Source organism: Macrotis lagotis, chromosome 1 (assembly GCF_037893015.1).
Source record: "Macrotis lagotis isolate mMagLag1 chromosome 1, bilby.v1.9.chrom.fasta, whole genome shotgun sequence".
NCBI classification, from domain to species: Eukaryota; Metazoa; Chordata; class Mammalia; order Peramelemorphia; family Peramelidae; genus Macrotis; species Macrotis lagotis.
In genome coordinates this window covers 93875770-93897496 of record NC_133658.1, presented here as the reverse complement: position 1 = coordinate 93897496, position 21727 = coordinate 93875770, and the positions used below count along the sequence as shown (strand labels likewise).

The window sequence follows — 21727 nt, the reverse complement described above, 5'->3', positions numbered from 1 at the left end:
TGAAGCATAGAGATTGGAGGAGAAGGGGAAAATATGAGGGACTTAATGATGATGAACTACATGTATTCCTGTATAGAAAAATGATACTGATAATACTCATATGAACCTTCTCATTTAATAGAGCAGGTAGAAGGAGCTTTTATAGATGAAGCACAGGAGAGACTTGAGTTTGAAGATAAAATATGCTGTAAAAATGGAGTCAATAGAAAAAAGGTAAATGTAATGGGAGAAAGAAAAAGGAGAGGGGGAATAGGCCAAGTTATTTTATATAATAAGATTTTTCTTTATTACAATAAGCTATTGCAATGATATGGAAGGGGGGAAGGCAAGGGGGAATGAGGGAATCTTCGCTCTCATCAGAGGTGGCTAGGAGAGGAAACAGCATATATACTCAATGGGGTATAGACATCTGGAGTAAGAAGGAGGGGGGGGACAGGGGGAAAGGCGGGGGATGTGAGTGATGGAGGAGAGGATGGACCATGCCGGGGAGAGTGGTCAGATATAACACATTTTCTTTTTTACTTCTTGCAAGGGTCTGGGATTGGATGGCCTGTCTGGGACCATAGGGCCAGGTGGATGCTGGGCCTAAGGGGTGGTAGGGGGAGCTCGGGGCCTTTTGTTGCCAGGACCAGGGATCTGTCTGCTGCACCACTCAGCGACCCTACAGGAGAGTCAGAGTGAAAGGAGAGAGAAAATATAGTACATGGTAGTGGAGAAATATGAAAGGAGGGAGTTGCGATCAGCAATGGCAACAGTGGAAAAATATGGAAGTAACTTTTGCGATGGACTTAGTTGTTGGTGTTGGAACAAAGACTGAAGCACATTTATTATTATTATTATTATTATTATTATTATTATTATTATTATTATTTTGGGGGTGGGTGCAGGGCAAGTGGGGCTGGGTGGCCTGCCTGGGGCCACATAGCAGGTTGATCATTGGGTCTCTGAGGCTGGATTTGGACCCAGGTGCTCCTGGCTCAAGGGCCAATGCTCTGTCCACCACCCAGCCACCCCTACTATTATTGCTATTTTATTTTATTTTGGGTCTTTTTTTTCTTTTTTTGGTTTTTGCAGGGCAGTGGGGTTGGGGTGGCTTGCATGTCACACAGCTGGGTGATTGTTGGGTGTATGGGGCCAGATATGGGCCTGGGTGCTCCTGGCTCCAGGGCTGGTGCTCCATCCATTGTGCCACCTGGCCATACCTACAATTATTACTATTATGTTTTTTAATTTTAATTTTTTTCTCTCCCCTTTACTTTATTGCTCAAATGAGTATATTTTTTGGGGGGAGGGGGTATTTTGTTTACTCTTGAACAAGAATATTTTATTAATGTATAAAAACATTATTTGTACAAAATAAGAATAAATAATATTAAATATTAAAAAAAAGTTTGAGGAGTGAGTGAGAGGAGTTCAGGAAGCTGAAGCAATAAATACAGATGACTTTTTCTAGGAGTTTAGAGGAGAAAGGAAGGAGAGATATAATAGAGTGACTGAAGAATTTGGAATTCTTTGTTTTTTAGGATGAGAGAGCTTTGGTAGTATTTATAGACAGCAGGGAAGGATTCAATAGGTGAGAAGAGATGAAAGATTAGAGAGAAGAGAGAATTGTGGGGCAGTCAGCTGAAGAAGATAGGAGAGAAAGAGGTTCAGAGTACATAGAGAGAAATTGGCCTCTCTAAGAAAGTCCAACTCTTTAACAGATGATGGCAGATGTAGAGAACAGAAGAGCGAGTTCTTGGCAAATGACTGTCAGTTAAATGTGAGACAAAGGACTCAACTGAGAGTGTGGAGAGGGAGATGTATAGAAAGCTTGAGGAGAGAAATGAAGGTTTAGAGTAGCCTCATGGTCTACTCATGGGACAGACAATCAGAGAGGAATAAAAGGAAATTCCTTGGGCTCAGTTGATATTACAGAATTGCAGATTTTAAGAGTTGGAATAGATCTCAGTACTCAATCTAGTCCAACCTATACATAAAAAAAAAAAAAACTCCTTTATAATAGCAAAACCTCCAACAGTGGTTCAGCTTCTTTAGAAGACAAAACATCTCTTGAAGCAGGATAGTTTTATTTGTTATTTAGTTTTTCCTTTGCTTCTTTGTAAGTTATACCCATTATTTCTGTTTTTGCCCTCCAAAACAAATGGAGCAAGTCTAGTTAGCTCTTCAAATTCTTAGATAGCAATCATATCCCCTCTGAGTCTTCTCTTCTCTGAGTAATCACACCCAGTTCTTTCACATGATCTTCAGATGATTGACTTAAGGCCTTTCACCTTCCTAGTTGTTTTTCTCTGGACATTCTCCAGCTTATCACTGTCCATCCTCTGAATCCAATCATCTAATGTGGTCTGAGGAAGGAAGAGTAGAGGGTGATTATCTGCTCCCTAATCCTGGAAGCTTTGCCCTTCACTTAATTCAGACTAAGATTTCATGATTTTTCTTGGTTACCACAGCAATCTACTGTCTCATATTGGGCTTGCAGGACACTAAAAGTCCTAGATCCATAGCATTTCCTTCATCTACCAGTTCCCCCAGTACATAGTTTATTGTTAATGTTAATTTATAATATGGTAATGTTTATTGACTGACTGTCAGGGGAAAAAAGTTAGCCTTTGGTGACCTGTTTTTGATAAATGTTCTTTATAAACATCTCTCCCCTTTCTGTATGTTCCCTTTAAAAATCCACTCTAGGATTTCCCCCTAAGAACTAAAGTCACTCACACTGTCTGACCTGTAGCCTACAGACTCTGTTCTCTTTCCTTTTTTGAAAATGGAGACAGTTGCCCTTCTCCAGACTGTAACTTTTCCGTTTTCCATCATTTTTTTTGAAGTCTCATTGACAGTGACTCAGCAGTCCCACCTGCTGGTTCTTTCAGAACCAGGGGACTTGGTTCATCTCAGCCAAGTGACTTGAATTCATCAAGAATAACTGGGTGCTCTCCAGCTAACTCCCTGTTAGTCATTTTTATTATGTCATTTTCAGTCAGAAGTTGGGTTTTGGGGTTTTTTTGTCTTTTAAGAAAAAACAAATAAAATGCCAATTGAGCAGTTCCTCGCTCTGTTGTTATCATTATCCCATCATGCCCAAGCATCCATCTTATCCTCCTTTTTGTCCTTAGCTTCCCTTGCCAACCTTAGTTCATTCTAAGCTTTTGTTTTCCTGATGCTTTTACAGGTGTAGACCATGCCCACATCTTCTATTACCTGGCTTTGCTTTGGTTTTGGTTGATGAATTCCCTATGGCAACTATATTGATCTCTTCAGATAAATACTATTTCCTCCCTCATTGGAATTGCTTCCCTTTGTGTATTCAGAATACCATTCTTCAGGACCTCCTATCCTTCTGGGCTGACTTTCCCTGAATCTTTTCACTCCCTAGTACCCCACCAATCTTTTGTCTGAACATTTGCAGTCTGCTTCTACCACAAATCTAAAGTACATTCAGAATGGACCCAGATTATCATTCCTTTATCACAAGTTTGAGGATTGTGTAGCCACTTACTAAGGTAAAAGCTCCTATCATTTCTCCCCCTAGAGCAAGTTCCTTTGTTAGTTTTGTGATAATTTCCCTTGGTTCCTCTGCCTTTTGAAGAATGACATGAATACTAAGACAAGTCAAGGTGCTTCTAAAAGAGAGAGAGATCTCCAGGAGTCACCTGGATAATTAAGATCCCTATTACCACGTATCTCTGTCCCAGATTTGTAATGCTTCCTAAACTCCTCTTCCATCTTTCTTTTCAATACAGGTGTATGTAATATTTTCCAATGACAAAATCACTTCTGTTTCTCCCTCCTTTGACTTTTTCCATCATACTCTGTCCCTCTTGTTTCTCTTGGATTTCCTCACATGAGCATGCCTCTGAATGTTCAAATCTATCCTGTTGCATTTGAATCAATTATACTCATCCAGAGCCATGATCCACACATGGATTTCATCCCAATGAGTCTCAGTGATACTGAGGAATTCAAAATAACGCACTAGCATAGGGACCCTTAATGCCTCTTGTTTAATTCTTAAATGCTGGGCATATGTATACAGACAATTGAGATCATGGGCTTTATTTGGTCCTTTCCTTGGTTATTGTCTCCTGTGAATTCCTGATGCCTGGACTGCTCTTCTTTCTTCTCTGTGGGTTCTTCTTTTTACCATCTAATTGGAGGGGGCTACCCAGCCAATCTTCTTTCTTGTTCTTCTCTCTATCACCACCACCCCATTATTTTTCAGATTTTAAAAGATTAAATAGCATAAATATGTAGTAGATCCAGCTGCTTGGCTGTGGGATGTCTTCTAGGTCTTTTAAACCACCTGTGCAATCACTGCACAGAAGGAAAAAGCTTGGAGAAACATGTCCCAGGTGATCTTCTTGGTCCCCAGTCCCCTAGACTGAGAAAGGTTCATTTGTGTGGAGTGAAGCCCGGGGATTCTTCATTGTATGTACCACCCATTGTCAGATTCCTTCAATGAGGAGAGCCAGATGAGTTCAGGTTCCATTTCTTGTGGACTTTGCCAAACACTTTTTAGTGTAGAGCAATAAGTGCCCTCACCTCCCCATGGAGCTTTGGCTAGCTAGCTCTGGTGCCTCTTGGGAATCTTCCTCTTTTCTGAACTTTTGTACTACTAACAAGCTTTATCACCATCAGTATTCAATCATAATTCAGCTTCACTTTGTCCATTGTTTCACATGATTTAGTCCCGGCTCCCTAACCAACCTATTCATTCTTTAAGACTAAGCACTGAGTTCTTTTATCTAGCTCACAGCTCCCCACAGGACTAATGCCTCATAAGCCCTATCCCTACATACTGATGCATCAGTCTTCAAGTTAGCAATCTCTGGATCAGTTTTCAAGTTTTGTTTTTGTTTTTGTAGGAAAATTCAAAAGATGTCAACCTGTCCTTGGAAACAAACAGACAGAAAAATACATGTGGCTTGTATAACACCAATAGCACCATCCCAAAGGGAAGATTTTTCTGTTTTTTCATGGACTGCCTTCCCAGACTGATCAAGCCCCATCTTGTCTTGTGGAGAGAGGATTTATGCTGTTCTTCCTCTCTCTCTCTCTCTCTCACCCCTTCACAAGTATTTATAAATTAAACCCCAGCTGCTGGTTCTAGGGTACTGGCCTAGAATAGAAGGGACTCTGAGCTAAGCCTAAGGACCCTTCTCTACTCAGATTGGGCAAGGGCAAGGGCAGTACCCTTTGGGTGAAGCACTTTGTTTAGCATAATGGTCATCAGATGTTCCCAAGAGTGCTAAGGGTTTAGCAAGGGAGGAGGAGGAGGAACAGGATACAGAAATCTGACACTGAGATTAGAGAAGAGAGAAGCAGACAAACAGCCAAATGAAGCTGAGGAGGAGGACAACTAAGAGAAACAGATTTGGGTTGCCAAGCCCAGGGCAAGGAAAAAAGTAGGAGGAAACCAGCTCCTTTTCGATTCCCCTAAAAACACATTCTTCCCAACCCACCCCTTATGGACAAATATGTTCTAGCCTGAGGGGACCACACAAGTGAGTCTCATGATCTCCCATCCTTGAAAGCAAGGGGGTGGGGGGAATGAACAAATAGAGAGAGATAATCAGTCCTGGGTCACTGTGACATTACACAACATCCCCAGAGTGGGATGTCCAAGTCAGTAAGGTGCCCAGAGCCTGGGGTGGGGGAGTGGATCAGGAGATTTGGAAGAGGGAGAACCCTTCCACTAAATCACAGAGATTTGGATCATCATGGTCTCTCACATCCCCACAGCAAAGCAGAAATCCTACAGCAACCATTCCATTGATGCCAGGCTTGATCATTTTCTCAGTTATCTCCTAGGAGAGAGTTCTAGAAATCATCTCTTCCTACTCACTGCCTCTTGCCAGGGCTTCATCTAACCCATTATGAACAATATCTTTTGGTTGCAATGTGGAGAAAACTTCCAAAGATTCCTTCCAAGGTTCATTTATGTGGCCCATCAGTTGGTCTCAGTTTCTTTTGTTACTCTATGCATTGTCCTATATGGACTAAATCATTGTCTCTATTTTCTGTTTTTCCCTGGATACTCATTATCCCCTTCATCATCCGAGTGGTCCATATAACTATCTTGTTAGTGCTTGAGCATTATTAGGGAGGGTGGAGAGAAAAGCTCAGATTTTGCATATTTGTTTTTCAGTTGTTCATGATATATTAGGATCCCATTCACCTGGAAAGCCAAGCCAAGAGCACAGAAATATTAAAATATACTTGCTATACTAGGACCATAATTGTGCTCATCTTCTGTTATTATGGTTTGCTTCCCACACTCTGAATGTAATAATTCCCATGTTTTTCCTGTGTGCATTTTGCCCTAAGATTACAAACCAGAGCTGCTGTGTTACAATTGTTACTAGCTGTTCAGTATTTTAACTTAAACAATTCTGTATTATAGGGCATAGCTATCTGACACTGCTCTGGATCAGAAGGAATACCTGTTGATGTTTCTATTACCACTGTGGCAGGAGAGAATCTCTGTGACCTTTGTGCTCTACCGGCCAACACAAGAGTCCATACTGTTGGCAGGGACATGCCTAGCCTAGCATATCCAAACCTAGAAGAATTATCCCAAACCTTGGTAGTTGGTCTTGAGGACCAAAAACAGTGGTGCTGCAGGTTGGTCTGTGGATGATCTCGTGTAGGAATATCTGCTAACATGAGTGGAATTTGATGATGGGTTACCAAGATGGACCCAACACAATTTCTAACAGTCTCTCTCCTTCCTTTCATTGTCCATATAAACAAATTCATTCCACAGAATCACAAAATTTCAAAGCTTAGATAAATCTCAGAGCCATCTAGCTCAACCAATGTTCAAATAGAAATTTACAACACCCCAAATAAGTGGAAATTGAGCCCTTTCTTGAAGTCTTCTGGTAAGAGGGAACCTGCTGCTTCCCATGATAGCCCATTGCACTCTCCGCTAAGTAATTATGGTGAAATTTTCCTTACAAGCCTAGATCTCCCTCTCCAATTCCCATACTCTGAGGTCAAAACAAAACCAATAGAATCTTTCCCTCACATGAGTGAGCCCTTCAGTACTTGTAGGCAGCTCCCAGTTCAACTCAATAAATATTCATTAAACATCAGCAATATGAAAAGCACTGCATCCAAGACTAGAGATACAAAACCCTCTCAAACAGGTTACATTCTGAGTCTTCTTTGCTTGAGATTAAATATCCCCAGTCCCTTTAACCAGTCCTCACATAATCTGGTTTCTCTTTCCTTCCTATCTGGGTCCTTCATCCTGAAATGGAAACTTTACAAATCAAGAAATGAGGTTTATTCCTAATGAAAATGTATCTCAAGTGAGTATAGCCAAGTCCTCTACAAATAGATCTGCCAGGACCACCTGTTCTGCCCAAGGACTCTGGGGCCTTTCCATCTGACTCTGCACAAATCTCTAGTGTCCCCTATTATAATGAGCCCCTTGAGACCAAGGACTGTCTTATTTTTCTATCTGTATTTACAAAAACGGGTTTAATAATGCTTTTTCACTCATTCATTCCTTCAATAATTTTAAATCTTGTCCTTGTGTCTAGAAGGAAGGGCATACTTTATTATAGTCTCTTTTCCCTGCTCTTTAGAGATCTCAGTTCTAGGGAATGTCAGAAGCCTCTTAGAATTCCTTGAGAAGCTCCTTCGTATTGTTTAGTAAGAAGCCATGGGGGTAGTCCAGTTGATAACCCACCTTGCTAGGCATGTCACCAGCCAAATCCTTGATTCAGTCAATAAAGAAGCAAAGAAGAGTTCAGGAACTCCAAGAGATCCTCCATCTCCACCACCCCCCCTCCCCAGCAAAAAGTGCCAGGAGTGAGAGTGTGGCCTCCAGGTGAGACTAGGCTGGGGCTTCCCAAGTGTTCTGAAGTGTGACTAGCTTCATATTGGTCTGAGATAGCTGCCTTCACAGCCGTCCAGTCTCTGCCAATCCCTCTTGGAGGAGCTGATGTAGGACAGGCAACTCTGCCACCATTGTTGCGAGCATCTTGGGGATTAAGGCAAACATGTTAGGCTTTCCCCAAAGCTGGGGTGGCAGGTCCTAGTAAATAGGGAAGCATAGGGAATGGAGAAAGGATGATCCCAATGTGGATTGTTAGAAGCAATGAGATAGGGGGAATAGTATATTATACTGTTATGATATAATATATATCTAGAATAATAAAATAATATAATATAGTATCATATAGTATAAATAATAACATTTATAGTATATCTTCCAGACACTATGTTGTGATTTTTACAAATATGATCTCATTTGGATTTCTTTTTTTTATTTTATTTATTTAAGGCAATGGGGTTAAGTGACTTTCCCAAGGTCACACAGCTAGGTAATTATTTAGTGTCTGAGACCAGATTTGAACTTAGGTCCCCCTGACCCCAGGGCTAGTACTCTATCCACTGCGCCAGCCAGCTGCCCCACATTTGGCCTTCTTGACACCCCTGAGAGGCAGGTGCTCTTATTATCTCCATTTTACAGGTAAGGAAACTGAGTCCAACAGAGGCAAAGTGATTTGCCCAGGGACATGCAGCTAGTAAGTATCTAAGGTCAAATTTGAACTCAGGTCTTGCAGACTCCAAGCCCCATACTCTATCTACTTTACTTTAGGACTATAGAATTTACAACTTGCTTAGACAGATCAAGCAATCCAACCCCCACATTTCACAAATAAGGAAACTGAGGCCCAGAAAGATGATAGGTGGTAAGATCACTTGTGTAATAGAGAAGCAGGAGGGCCAGGACTCAAATCATCATCTCTGTCTACAAATCCAATGTCCTTTATTTTAATCCCCCACGAGAATGACTCTGACCTGCTGAGAGGTTAAAATGAATGAGAAAACTGTTCCTTGTTGGAATTGAAAGGGGCAGTTTCTGGAACCCAAACTACTCCAGAGTTAACTGTTCAATCTCAGGTCTACTTTTGGGTCCTTGGACCCTCCTAGTTCAGAGGCCGGCAGGTCCCACTCCCATCTGGTGCCAAGGCCAGTATCTTCCCAGCTGGGTCTCGCCTCCTTGTCCACCCCTACCCAGTCTTCCAAATCACCCTTTGAACATTAGGAAAAGACCGCAAGTCCAACTTGTTCAACTCATAGTAGAGAGAAACCCTTATCATCACATACCTGAAAATGAAAACCAACCTCTGAGACAACCCACTACTCGCCACCACGACAGCTCTGTTGATCATTTTCTCTTCCTTGATGACAACATCTTTACATGCATTGTTTAAGGACTCATCATTGATTGATCACCATGCCCCAATCAAGCCAACCCCCTGCCCTCCACATCTCCACCTGCCCCAAGGCTGCAGAGAGAAGCAGTATAGTGTTCCCAGGGTCCCTTTTTGTGAAGCAAGGCCACTACTGGACCATCCATCTACAACTCTACTTTCCCCCAAGCTTTCATGGACTGCTGTTCCACACACTCCTTCCTCCTGCACTCCACAGTCTTAACACTGTTTCCATGACTCCCTTGAGGGTAAACCTTGTCTTCCTAGCCTCCTCCCAGAACAGGACCCTCACCTTCTGCCCTCCTCTAGCACCTTCTGTGCCCAGGAAGCAGACCCTTGGCAGAGACTCAACAGAGACTCCTGAAGACCTCCCTTTGGGGATTGGGATCCAAGTGGATCTGTGTGAAAGCTGGAGAGCATCAGAGCAGAGAGAGAGACTTGGAAAGAGAAAGCTATCAGCATCTCACAACTCAAAGGAATAATCCCAGCCTCCTGGCACATTGGAGACAGAAATGCCATTGGCACCACATCCCCCAACCCCCCTGGACCCAGGAGGCAGAAGGGAGTGGATGTGACCTCCACCCAGGAGAGCACATGGGTATCTCCAACTGCCTCAGGGCTGCAGAGAGAAGCAGTGTGGTGATCCTGAGGTCCATTTAGACCACCAATCATCATTTTTCTTTGCATCCAGAATGACTGAAGGAAAGGAAAGAAAGAAGGAAGACTTGGAAGGCAGAACCTTGGACACAGAAGTGAGGCTGCTTCCCAATCCTTATTCCACCTCACTGGTACCAGCCCCCAGAAAGCAAGGCTGATCTGTGACTCTAGGAGCATCTGTCTGTCTATAGTCTTGAGAGCCAGTTGGTCCATGAGTTTGGTGCCTTGGGGGCAGTGAGAGCTGGGTCCTATTGAGGCAGCCTACTGCCTGTCCTGCCAGGCTTTAAGAGATGCCAGTGACATAGCCTCCTCCTTCATTTTGACAAGGCCATAAGGAACTTGTGGCCTTGAGGGGAATTCCAGACCTGGGCCCTGAGGCCTGAATTACTTACCATTTTTGGTAGGAGATGAGAAGAGAAGTGAAAATCCTCCTCCTCCCTCCCTCTGAAAATCCCAAGTTTCTTTGTTGTGATTATAAGAAAGCCACAAAGACCAATGCAAAGAGTTGAGAATCCTCAGAGTGGAGTGAGGTCCTGGGGCTCAGATTAAATTAAGAAGTCATTTCTAGAAGAAAGACAAAAAGATTCTTTGTGATGGGGAGGAATTAATGTCTTTATTCTAATGTAACAGAGGAAAAAGGCCAACTTTAGAGCTTGCAAAGGATTTCAGAGCTGAAAAGCTTTAAGGATCCATTTGGCCCAGCTCCTTCAGTTTACAGAGGATACTGAGGTCCAGAAAAATGAAATTGTTTTTTACGAGGTCATGGAGCTAGTTAGTAGGACCTGGATCCCAGGTCTCCTGACACCCATAGTTTTTTCTAACTATATTCCAATATTGAACCTCATTCTATAAAATATTAAGAACTCAAATTCACTTAGTAATTTAAAACTTAACTATATGAGCACACTCATACAATGCCCTGTGAACTCAGTAATGTATTATTATTTCCATTTTTTTAACCCTTTCTAAAGTGAATGAACCTTCTGAAGTGTTTGTCAGAGATGGGGGTATGTGTGGGACCGACTTAATCTGTGGAAGCACAGCTTCATTTTTCAGATCTGCCTGTTTACTGGCAAGGCCTAGCCAGATCACCCAAGTCAGGACTCTGAAGAACCAGGGACTTCCTAAATGAAGTTTAGCAATTTTGCCAAGGTCCCATGCTAGTATATGACAAAGCTGAGACCTGAACCCAGGTTTTCTTTTCCCCAAATTTAATGCATTTTTTTCTTGCACCATGCTACCTCTAAAGGAATGCAATAATGTTGGAGAGGATTTGGGGTGGGATAGGAGAGGCCAGTGGGAAAAAAAAAAGTGAGAGCCCCAAGGATGGAAATGGTACCAAGCAGGAATATTCAAAAGAGAGGAGAATCAAGAGGGTGCACTGCCCCCAGGGAGGGAAATGAAGAGAAGTTTCAAGGCAGAACCCTAAGCATTATTTGTAAGAATCAGCTCCATGTGTACCTTACTTCCTACCTTCTTTATGAAGCTCTGAGTTTGTTGGAGGGATGGGGACGAAGGATGCTCTCAGCAATACAAATGCAGACAAAGGAGGGTCCACTCCACCTCCTTCCATCACAGTGTCATGGTACCCCAGTAAATTCCAGAAGGTGGATCCAGGGATTGTGACTGCTGAGGAGATGAGTGCACCCATTTATCTGTTCATTCAAAGTAAAGTTGTTTAGCAGAGGCTCCTAACGGGAACAGTCTGGATTCCTCATTTCACACAAGCTTAGCGAAGGAAGTTTCATTTTCAGACAATGTGTCCTGGGCTTGTGAAATCGTGTTGCTTGCCTCATGTTCTGGTGGTTGCGTCACTAGCTCCAGGTCCTCACACTTTAGGAAAGCAGATGAGAACTTAGTGCGTCGACTGGACTGTTCATCGCTGCGAGCTTCCTGACCTGGCCTTGTTGCTGGGGTGATAGGCTGGTTTCCATGGAGAGCCTCTCAGTGACTAAAACCACAGAGAAGGAACAACAACAGGCTTCTCTCTAGGAAATGAAAGTCCTTTTTTGCATCATTTCTCTCTTCTGTCATCTACCAAAAAGTCAAGTCCTTACCCCACCCTTTTCCCTTTCCCTTCTAAGGTAAATAAACCCTCAGAGTTGTATGTGAGAAGCCTGCAGTTGGTAGTTTAACCTTTCTGAATCAGAGATGGGGGTATGTGTGGGACCGATTTAATCTGTGGAAGCACAGCTTCATTTTTCAGATCTGCTTATTTACTAGCCAGGCCAAACCGGATTACCAGTCAGGACTCTGAAGAACAAGGGATCGTCTCACTAGCTCACTGCTGGTTCTTTTCTCTCCTTGCTCTGATTTTTTTTTTCCCAGTTTTTAAAATATTTCTATTTGCTCCCTTTTTCTCCATCTCCATTGGTCTTCTCCCCTCTCCCTTAGTACCCACTAGGATGTTGCATTCTCCTTTTTATTTGTCTGTACATGATCACGACTCATTGACAGAACCTCTTGCTCATTGATAGGAGTTAGTTGTGATATCAAGAGCTGGTGGGAATATTCAGAAAGCCTCCCCACCCTTCATCCATGTACCTGTGATTAGAATATGGTCCTTCTTTCCAAATCTAAATTGCCTCCTTATCACTCATTCCAGCCAGTTCCCCTTTTTCCTAATTCAGAATTTATTAATGAGCTTCAAATCTTCCATTTATAAAATGCCTTAAAGTTGATGAGATACTTAGGCAGCTAGGTGGGACAATGGCTAGAGCTCTTGGCCTGGAGTCAAGAAGACCTGAATTCACATGGAGGCTCAGATGTTTACTAGCTGTGGGAACTTAGGCAAGTCACTTAACCTCTGTTTATCTTAATTTCCTCACCTATAAAATGGGGATATTAGGATCTCCCTCAAAGAATTGTGAAGATCAAATAAGATAACATTTGTAAAGCACTTAGAACATAGTAGTCCCTCTCTGCTCTCCTTTTACATTTTCATTTGATCCTTATAATAACCCTGTAAGGTAGAGCCTCCTGATTTCATTCTCAGTTTACCCAAGAGAAGCAACCCTGGAGAGTGACTTACCCCAGGTCACCCAGGAGAGCTGTCTTGGAGATGTGAGATTCAAACCCAAGACTTACCTAAGTTTAGCAGTTTTCCTCTGTTATTCCATACTGCTTCTGGTTTGCCAGCCAAGGAGCTGTCTGTGGAATTCTCAAAGCTTAGTTTGCATTAACATCATTATCTTCTATATGAACCCCTCTGACATAGAGGGTCAAGCATTTCCTGGGCAAAGTGCTAGCATTATAAAGAAATGCAAAAACTTTATCTCTGCCCTCAGATGGCTCACATTCTAATGGAAGAAACAATGTGGAAATAACTGTGATATATATTCAGAATCCACAGATGGTAATCTCAGAGTGAAGAGCGGGGCCAGGGAGTGGGAGACTGGGACAGGCCTCTTGTAGGGGTCTTGAAGAAAGTCAGGGAGGTTAAAGGCAGAGATGAAAGGGAAGGGTGTAGCAGCATCAGGCACAGCCAGTGCAAAGACATGGGGATGGGAGATGGAGTGTCCAAGGAATAACAGGTAGGCCAGTTTAACTAGATCACAGAGAACATAGAGGAGAGTAAAATGTAAAATTAGAAAGGGAGAAAGGGGCCAGGCTGAAGGACTTTAAATGGTCAGGGACTTTATATTTGTTCCTGGAGGTCATAGATCATAGATTAGACTGAAATTATAGTGTTTGTCTGTGGTAACAACCTCTTCACTCTCATACCCAGAGGTTCTTCTAGTTTATGAGAGATAAATAGAGATCTCAGAGGCGTTCTCTCTCCTACCTGCTCTTTTTAATCCCTTCATATACATTATCTCTACTTTCCAAGCTACAATTTTTCTCCATTACCTTTGCCCTAAGATGTTGTAATTACATAGGTTTTTCTTTCTTCTCTTTGTTCCTTTTCTAATCAATAAGTTACATAGATGGTGGTGATCATAATGGGAAAACAGAAAGAAGGGTGGCTAGAGTGTGTATACATATAGGTTTATGTCTGTATTCATGTGCACATATTGGGGAGTGGGATAGAGACATAGGGATATCTGAATGGAGTTGGGGTTATCCGAGTAGACTTATAGATATGCCACTCCACAGAGAGAAGGCATTGTTGGGAATATGAGATTTGGCAGGAAGAAGAGGGTATGTGGCCAATTCGTAGATGGATCATGGATGGAGACAAGTTGAACAAAGACTGAACCTCTCACTGGGGAGATCTCCACTTACTTCCGGTCATTAACTTTGTTTGTAGGTAGTTAACTTCCCTCAAGGTTCAGATCTGCTTGGGAATATTGGAGAATGAGTGAGGATGAGATCTAGCTCCTATGTACCCTTTCCTTATCATTTTCATTGACATAGCCACTGTCCACATAACCACAAGCATTGCAGCAGAACTGAGGATCTGAGCTTGCAAATTTGTTCAAAAACATTTTTTGAAATGTTTGCTTGGAAATCTTAAGCCAAGTCATCCCCATCAAACTCTCCTTTCTCTCCCCGCCCAATTTTACTTTTTCTCATCTCTGGTTATTATAAAGATACTGCTGCTGCACTAATTATGTAGATTTGTGTCAGATGGAGCCTTTTTGTAGAACTCAAGAAAAGTCCCCAACTCATAGCCTAATACCTTCTTGCAGAGGTTCTTATATTTCACTCCATCTGGAATCAGCGGATTTCACTTAAGTCAGAATTAATTTTGATGTCAACAGCTCCCATACTCAATTTTATATGAAAAAGAAATGATTGACTATGACTGTGGAATTTTTTTTCCCCTTAAGTTCTGTTTTGGAATTCCATCCTGAATCATCACATTTGGGAGCTCCTCCTTGCCCACCACCCACTTTTGCCATCACAAACTGGTACCCTACATCTGTCAGTGCCCACAAAGGTCCATTAACTCTAGGTGGGGGGTGAGAGGAGACTGGCTTGCAAGGCTGACACATCCCAGAGACCTTTGGGCAAACAAGCATCTTCTGTGTTGCTACCACTTCACAGACTTCCTTCTAGCCCTGTGGTAGCCACTGTGGTTCCTTGACCATAATTTGGCAGGTTTGTTGTTGTTTCGAGTCTGACTCCCCTCAGCAGAACCTCCTTGTGCTTCCCCTACCCCCCACCCCACCCTGAGCTAGTCAAGTCCTGGCCAAAAGCTCAAGCTTCAACTGGGCAATACCCTGATTTTGTTTCCACTTTAGTTTCCACATTCCTGTTTTCTACACCATTGACCCAGCCAGTCTGTGACTGAGCCTTGCCCCCAACCCTTCATTCTACCAAATCAACTAGTATGAGCCATGAGAGAAATGTGGCAAACTTCATCCAGAGTCAGAGGCCTTGATCCAGATGTGGGGTTCAGTTGTACACATCAATTCTCCTCCAATCAAGAAACTGGAAGAAAGAGGAGAAACCCAGGAACAAGAGAGAGTATGAAATGAAAGTTCCCTTTCTGACAGATTAGGTCAGAGATGGGATAGGTCAGACCACAAACATCCTGGTGTCGATTAGACAGAAGGGACAGATGACCGGTCAGTGCCATCAGGAAGTTCAATCCTCAGGTTAATGTTAAACATACTCTATTAACAATCCTAGGGAATTCTGAAAGCAAATGATAACTAGGTACAAATTTCTCATCAAGAAATTCTGACATCAGGTGGCAAAGGACCCTTCCCAAAGAACCCAGATTCAAAAGTAGGACTCCAGTACCTCCAGAAAAATGGGGAGGTGGCAGAGGTGGGAGTGTTGAAAGGGGGGCAAATAACAAAAAGAAATGGGGAAAGGACTACGTGCAAGTCACTGTGCTAAATAATTTACAAATATTAACTTACTTGATTCTCATAATCCATTTTACAATTAAAGAAACTGAGACAGGCAGAGGTTAATTGGCTTGTCCAGAGTCACAAGGCTAGTTAAGTGTCTGAAGGCAGATTTAAACTCAGATCTTTCTGACTCCAGGCCCAGCTCCCTCTCCACTAAGTCACTTATCGGTCTAAGGCAAAAAAAAAAAAAAAAAAAAAAACCCTTCCTTTAGGCTTACCTGGTCTGTTTTCCATTAAAAAAAAAAAATCACCCTGTCAGTGCTGTCTGGGGAAATGTTTTTGTTTGTTTTTCTTTTCATAAATAATTCCCAAAGGAAAAATGAAAGTGTTGACAGGACTTAGAATCTCAGTTAGGAGGAATCTCCAAAGCAACCAGATTGGAAATCCCCTTTGGAACATTCCTCACAAATGAAATCCTGAACTGCAATGCAAGGCTTCTGGTGGTGGGGAATTGATTTACCTTCCATGATCCATTCAGCTTCTCATTGGTTTGAATTCCTTTTTTCCCTTTTTTCAGTACTTAGTACTTGTACATAGGAGATACTTCATCAGTGTTGATTGATTGATCAAACTAATATCCCCTCACCTTTTTTTTTACCCATTACTCCTAGTTCTGCTCTTTGGGGCTGAGGAGAAAAAGATTAATTCCTCTCCCCTAGGCTAGGCTTTCAAATATTTGAAGATGGCCATCATTGTCTGGTTCCCCACCACACTCCTTAACTCTCTCTTATCCAAGTTAAACATTGTTTTATTCCAAAAACGTTTCTTGAGTGCCTACTCTGTCCGGAGCAGTATGTTAGGGGTCTAATAGTTTAGGTAAGACACACCTCTGCTGTTGTGGGGTTTTCAAAATAAAGTAGAATAAGACACAAACATCGATTAATTATAATATATAACAGAGTGGGTTAAGTCCCTTAGAGAGTTACTAAATAAAGTGCTATGTGAAGTATGAGGTGGTAGTGACCAGTAGCATGAGGGAAAGCCTTCATTGAAAAGGCAGTGTTTGACTTCGAGTTTAAAGGATGGGTGGGATGTTGGGGCAGGGGGAGCGGGGGATCCCATACCCCTGGATCAGCAGGAGCAAAGGCAGAGGTTACAAGACATTGTCAGAGAAAACCAGTTTGTCTGGTTCATGAAGGTGATGAAGTTGTAAAGAAGACATGAGACCCTCTTTTGGAGGGGTTAAAATACCAGAGAGAAGAATTTGAACTTTAATCAACAGGCAAAGAACCATAAGGCTTTTTGAGCAGAGACATGCTATAACTAGGTCTATACAAGGAACATTATCCTGGCAATCCTTCGAAGGATGCATTGGCACTGGGAGAGAGTGGAGGAAATGATGATTCTCAGGACAGAGAGAAGGGGATGGATGCAAAAGATATTTCAGAGTATGATTGACAGTTCTCTTGGTACTTGGAGATATGAAGTGAGGGAGATGAAGGTATCAACCAGGAGGGTATAAAAGTGGGAGATGGCATGAGTGGTAGGATTTGTCACACAGATATTAGCAGAGTCAGATGGAGAGAATATAATAAACTGAGGTGGGGACAATTTGTGTTTGAGGTGCTGGTAGGACATCCAGGGGCAAATTTTCTCAAAGTTTCTAGAGGCACAGGTTTGGTACCCACAAAATCATTAGGAATTCTTATTTAGAGCTATAGGAGTGACTGAAATTACCAAGAGAGTATAAGGAGAGAAGAGACCAGGACCAAGAGAAGACCCTTGAGGAACACCCACATTCAAAGGCAATGAAAAGGGCAAAGATTAAGTGAAGGAATGGTTAGCAAAGTATGAGAAAAAGCAAGAAAATGGCATTGTCTCTGAGCCCAGCAGAAGGAAGTGATCAGCTATACCAGAAGGAATAAAGAGGGCCAACCCCAATTTCAAAAGACCTGATATGAAGCATGCCACCCATCTCCTGACTGATCGAGGTGCAAATTGAGATGTGTATATATATATATATATATATATATATATATATATATATATATATATATATATATATATATTGGTTTTGCTTGACCATGCATGTTTGTTAGAGGATGTTTTCTTTATTCTCTCCCAACTTGGAGGTGGAATACAGAGAGAGACCACGGAGCAAGATAAAGTAGATTTTTGTTAATTTTTAAATTCACTAGGGAAATGATCACAAAAAGGCTATTGGACTTATTGATTAGAAGTTCATAGGTAAACTTTGAGAGGACAATTTCATTGGAGTACAGAGGTTGAAAACCAGTTGCATGGATTAGAAGGGATAATGAAGAAGAGGAGGCATCAGTTATAGACAGTTTTTTCAAGGTGTTGAAACAGAGTGACCAACTTCCAAACACTGAAGAACTCTGATCAATGCAGCAACTAACCCACTATGTCAGAGGACTAATGATAAAAAATGCTGCCCACCTCCTAACAAAGAGGGAAGTGATGGACTAAAATGCAATTTGTGGCACACATTTTTTGGCCATATCCAGGAAGGGGATTTGTTTTGCTTGACTACATATTTGTTTAAAAAGGTCTTTTTTCTTTTTCTTTGCCCTTGAATAGGGGAAGGAAAGAAGAGGAAAAAATAAATGCTTGATACTTGGGGGGGGGTTAAAAATGCAGAAGAAAGAGAAGGTCTAAGAACAGTGCAAAAGGTAAGGAAGTCTTATTTTAGGATTTTTAGTTCTTTCACATAATCAGTGGTCTCAAGCCCATATGATCATTGTAGTCATTCACTGGATATACTGTCTTGACAACATCCTTCCCAAAATGTGTAACTGTCTGTCTGTCTGTCTGTCTGTCTGTCTGTCTGTCTCTCTCTCTCTCTCTCCCCCCTCCCCCCCCATTTCTACTATCCACCCAAGCATCATGCAGTTGACTTAGGGATTAAGGAAAAGTAAAGGACCATCTTTTCATTGATTCTTTTTTTTTAATTTATTTTTATCAAAGATGTTATTTGAGCTTTACAGTTTTCCCCCTAATCTTACTTCCCTCCCCCAACCCCCCTCACAGAAAGCAATCTGTCAGTCTTTACTTTGTTTTTTCATTGATTCTTATTGGATTTCATCTTATGTGATTCAATCCATTCATTCTCACCCAGTAGGATATTTTTGCATCCCAAATCTGTCATCTAGTAGACCAACTTTTTTTCCAGATTTCATATGTTCCAAAAACTGGGTAAAGTTGTTATCTGTCTCTCCATCCAAGTCGATGATGAGAATGTCTTTGGTAGAATATAAACTCTCTGTGTATAAGAAAACTTACACACAAGTTTTATTGTTCAGGCATTTCTGACTCTTTGTGACTCCACTATGGTGGAAAGAAAATAGGCATAGTTTTCAATTGTAGTTTTTTATTACTAGATGTTAATTTGATTAGAGAAGGGGTTCTTAACCTGGGATCCCTGGATCATAAATAGATTTAAGGAGTCATGAACTTGGATGGAAAAAGTTTTCTTTCCTTCAGTTTAATTGAGTTTCTTTTTAGTACTTGAGATTTTATGTATTTAAAAACATAATTCTGAAACAAGATGAATAGATTTCATCAAACTGTCAAAAGGGTCCTTGATGTAAAAAAAGTGAAGAAACCTTGGACAATAGCAAAGGATAAAAAACCCTAAAGCATTTCCTTAAGATGGGCTTAAAGTCATTGAACAATACTTTGACTCCAGACTTTCAACTTGCTCTGAACTTATTGATCATCCAATCCATATCTCTTCCCCTTGTCCTTGAGGATGTTGTGAGAGACTTTGTCAAATTATTGCAATTCAGCTATATTATATCTCTGGCATTCCTCTGATTTACTTGTCTAGGAGCAGCATCCAAAAAGGAAGCAAGGTTATTAATATGGCAAAACTTGTTTTTGGTGAACCCACACTAATTCACTGAGATCACTGCTTTCCTTTCTTTAGAGGTCACAAACCATTTCCTCAATAATAATAATAACAATAAATATAGACAATAAAATAAATAGTAATAATAAACAATACTATCTGACATCTCTATAGCACTTTGAGGTTTACAAAGTATTTACATGTATTCGTCTAATTTGTTCAGAATTTGTTAGGATTCCAAATCAAAGCTCACCAGCCTGTAATTAGAAGAATCTAAATAACCTCCCCCCCAACCTTTTAAATTAGTGCCAATCTGAATGGAGTTATTGAAACTGGGTTAAGAGCCAGAAACTTGATCCTCAGAAATTAGATGGATGGGGCCTTCACTCCCTTTTGGCATAGACCAGATTGGAACCAGATAGCTGGATTGGAGCTTCTCGAAGCTTCCTTTTTAAATTCCCAGAGCAATCCAGTCCATCAAACCCTAAAGATTAAATTTTTTTTCCTCCTTTTAAAGAGCAGCCATAGAATGCAGTGGTTCCTCCTTCAAAGCCTCAGATATGTTAAACTCTTCTCTCCCCCCCCCCTTTTTAAACAAGAGATATTTTCCTTTTAATCTGTTCCAAATGAGATCTTTCTGGAAAGAGGAAAAAAAATCACTCCAGGAACCCACTCTGTGAGGCAAATTGGTTTCTGATGTGGGTAGTGGGGGGTGGGAGGTTGGGGAGGAAACTGAGTGGGGGGTGGGGAGGAATCCATTCCGGAGTCTTGGGCAGGAAAATAGAAGGAACCCAGCATGAAAGATTCAGTTTGTGTTTGGGGAAAAGACTCAGGGCTTATCGAGTTTTGAGGTCTGTATTGGGAATGTTTGGAGGAGAAGAGTTATTGATGACCATGGTTGGTAGTACCAATGGCCATGTCACCTTTCAAGGCCTTTCATTTACCTCTCCCTGCCTGGTCTGGTCTCTGTTCAAGATCACCTTGTCATGTTGCCTCAGAAACCTTTTTTCATAAATAATTCCTTGGGGGAGAGATGAAAGTGATAACAAGACTTGTAGACTAGAGAGCTAAATAGGCTTACTCACTTGGGGAAGGCTGTTATAAGGCCTTGCTTTTAGGACTCAGTTGCCAAGGCAAATTCCCCTCTTTTTTTTTTCATTTATTATGTTAATGATATTATTTCTCATACTTCTCTTTTGGCAAAGGGATTGACATTATTGTTGTAGATCTTGTTTCCTTTTATTTTTCATGCTCTATTTTGGTAATCTGAGGCTCTTGTTAGAAACTTGTGCCAAAATAAACCAGATTAAACCTTACAAGGTGGTTTAGTAGAAACTTCTAGGAGTTTGTCCCAGTGCCCTGGATCAGAAGTGATTCAACACTACTGCTCACCTAGCTTTTGGAGAAGGGGAAAGTCAAGAGGGACATCATCCCATAGTGCTAAAATGGCTGATACCATAAGCTGGGTCCCTGAAAAATGCCCCGAGGTTTGGTCCTGGAAAAAATAATACTGATGTTTCTCTCTAGTGGCTTCCCTAAGTTAGTTGGAAGGCTTAGAATCATCAAGGAGATGCCTTCATTCATTGTCAGTATCACTAATCATTAAGCAACAACAGCTTGAATTTCAAAAGGATATATGAAATATATACCCTCTTATCTGCTGCTTATCCAAATGAACTTTCTTTTCCCATGCAAAGACTACTGTGAACTTGAAACTCTCTCAGTGAGATCACTGCCATGTGCCAAGGCTTTATCTGCAGAGCTCCAAAAATGCTGATATCCCTCCTTGGGGACTCAGGATCCATTAACTCAACCTGTTCATTGAATTTGGAATCAACTCTTCCCAGTCACTTCCTTTTCCCCTTACCACTAATCACTCACTTCCCCATGATACCTTTGGACTGGCATTTGGGCGACCTTGTCTCTCTCTTTCCCTCCTTACCTCTTGAAGCCAACCCAGATTTCTTCAAGGTCCTTCTCAAAGACTACTTCTATATGAAACCTTTCCTGATTTCCTCTGACTTCCAGTGCCCTCCCTCCCAAATTGTGCTCATTTTGTATATATTATGTCTATAGTCACACATGTTGTCTTGCGCATTAGACCCCCAACTTCTTTGAGGGTGGTGACTTTTGGTTTCTATCCCCAGATATAAACCCACAGTGCCTGAGATTTACAAATGATTACTAGTTGATTCTCTGCTTCTCTACCCTTCCCCAGC

At 41.6% G+C, this 21727-nt stretch overlaps 1 protein-coding gene and 1 long non-coding RNA gene across 3 annotated transcripts in view; one reads left to right on the top strand and one right to left on the bottom strand.

Moving 5' to 3' along the window:
• LOC141501110 (uncharacterized) overlaps positions 1-11911 on the bottom strand; it is a 30814-nt gene extending 18903 nt beyond the window's left edge. The window contains exons 1-2 of the long non-coding RNA XR_012472142.1: positions 11367-11911; positions 10286-10457 (exon numbers count right to left, since the gene is read on the bottom strand). This is a non-coding gene — a long non-coding RNA (uncharacterized LOC141501110). The remainder of the gene's footprint in view (positions 1-10285; positions 10458-11366) is intronic.
• THADA (THADA armadillo repeat containing) overlaps positions 1-21727 on the top strand; it is a 433450-nt gene that overhangs the window by 366159 nt on the left and 45564 nt on the right. The window lies entirely within an intron of this gene.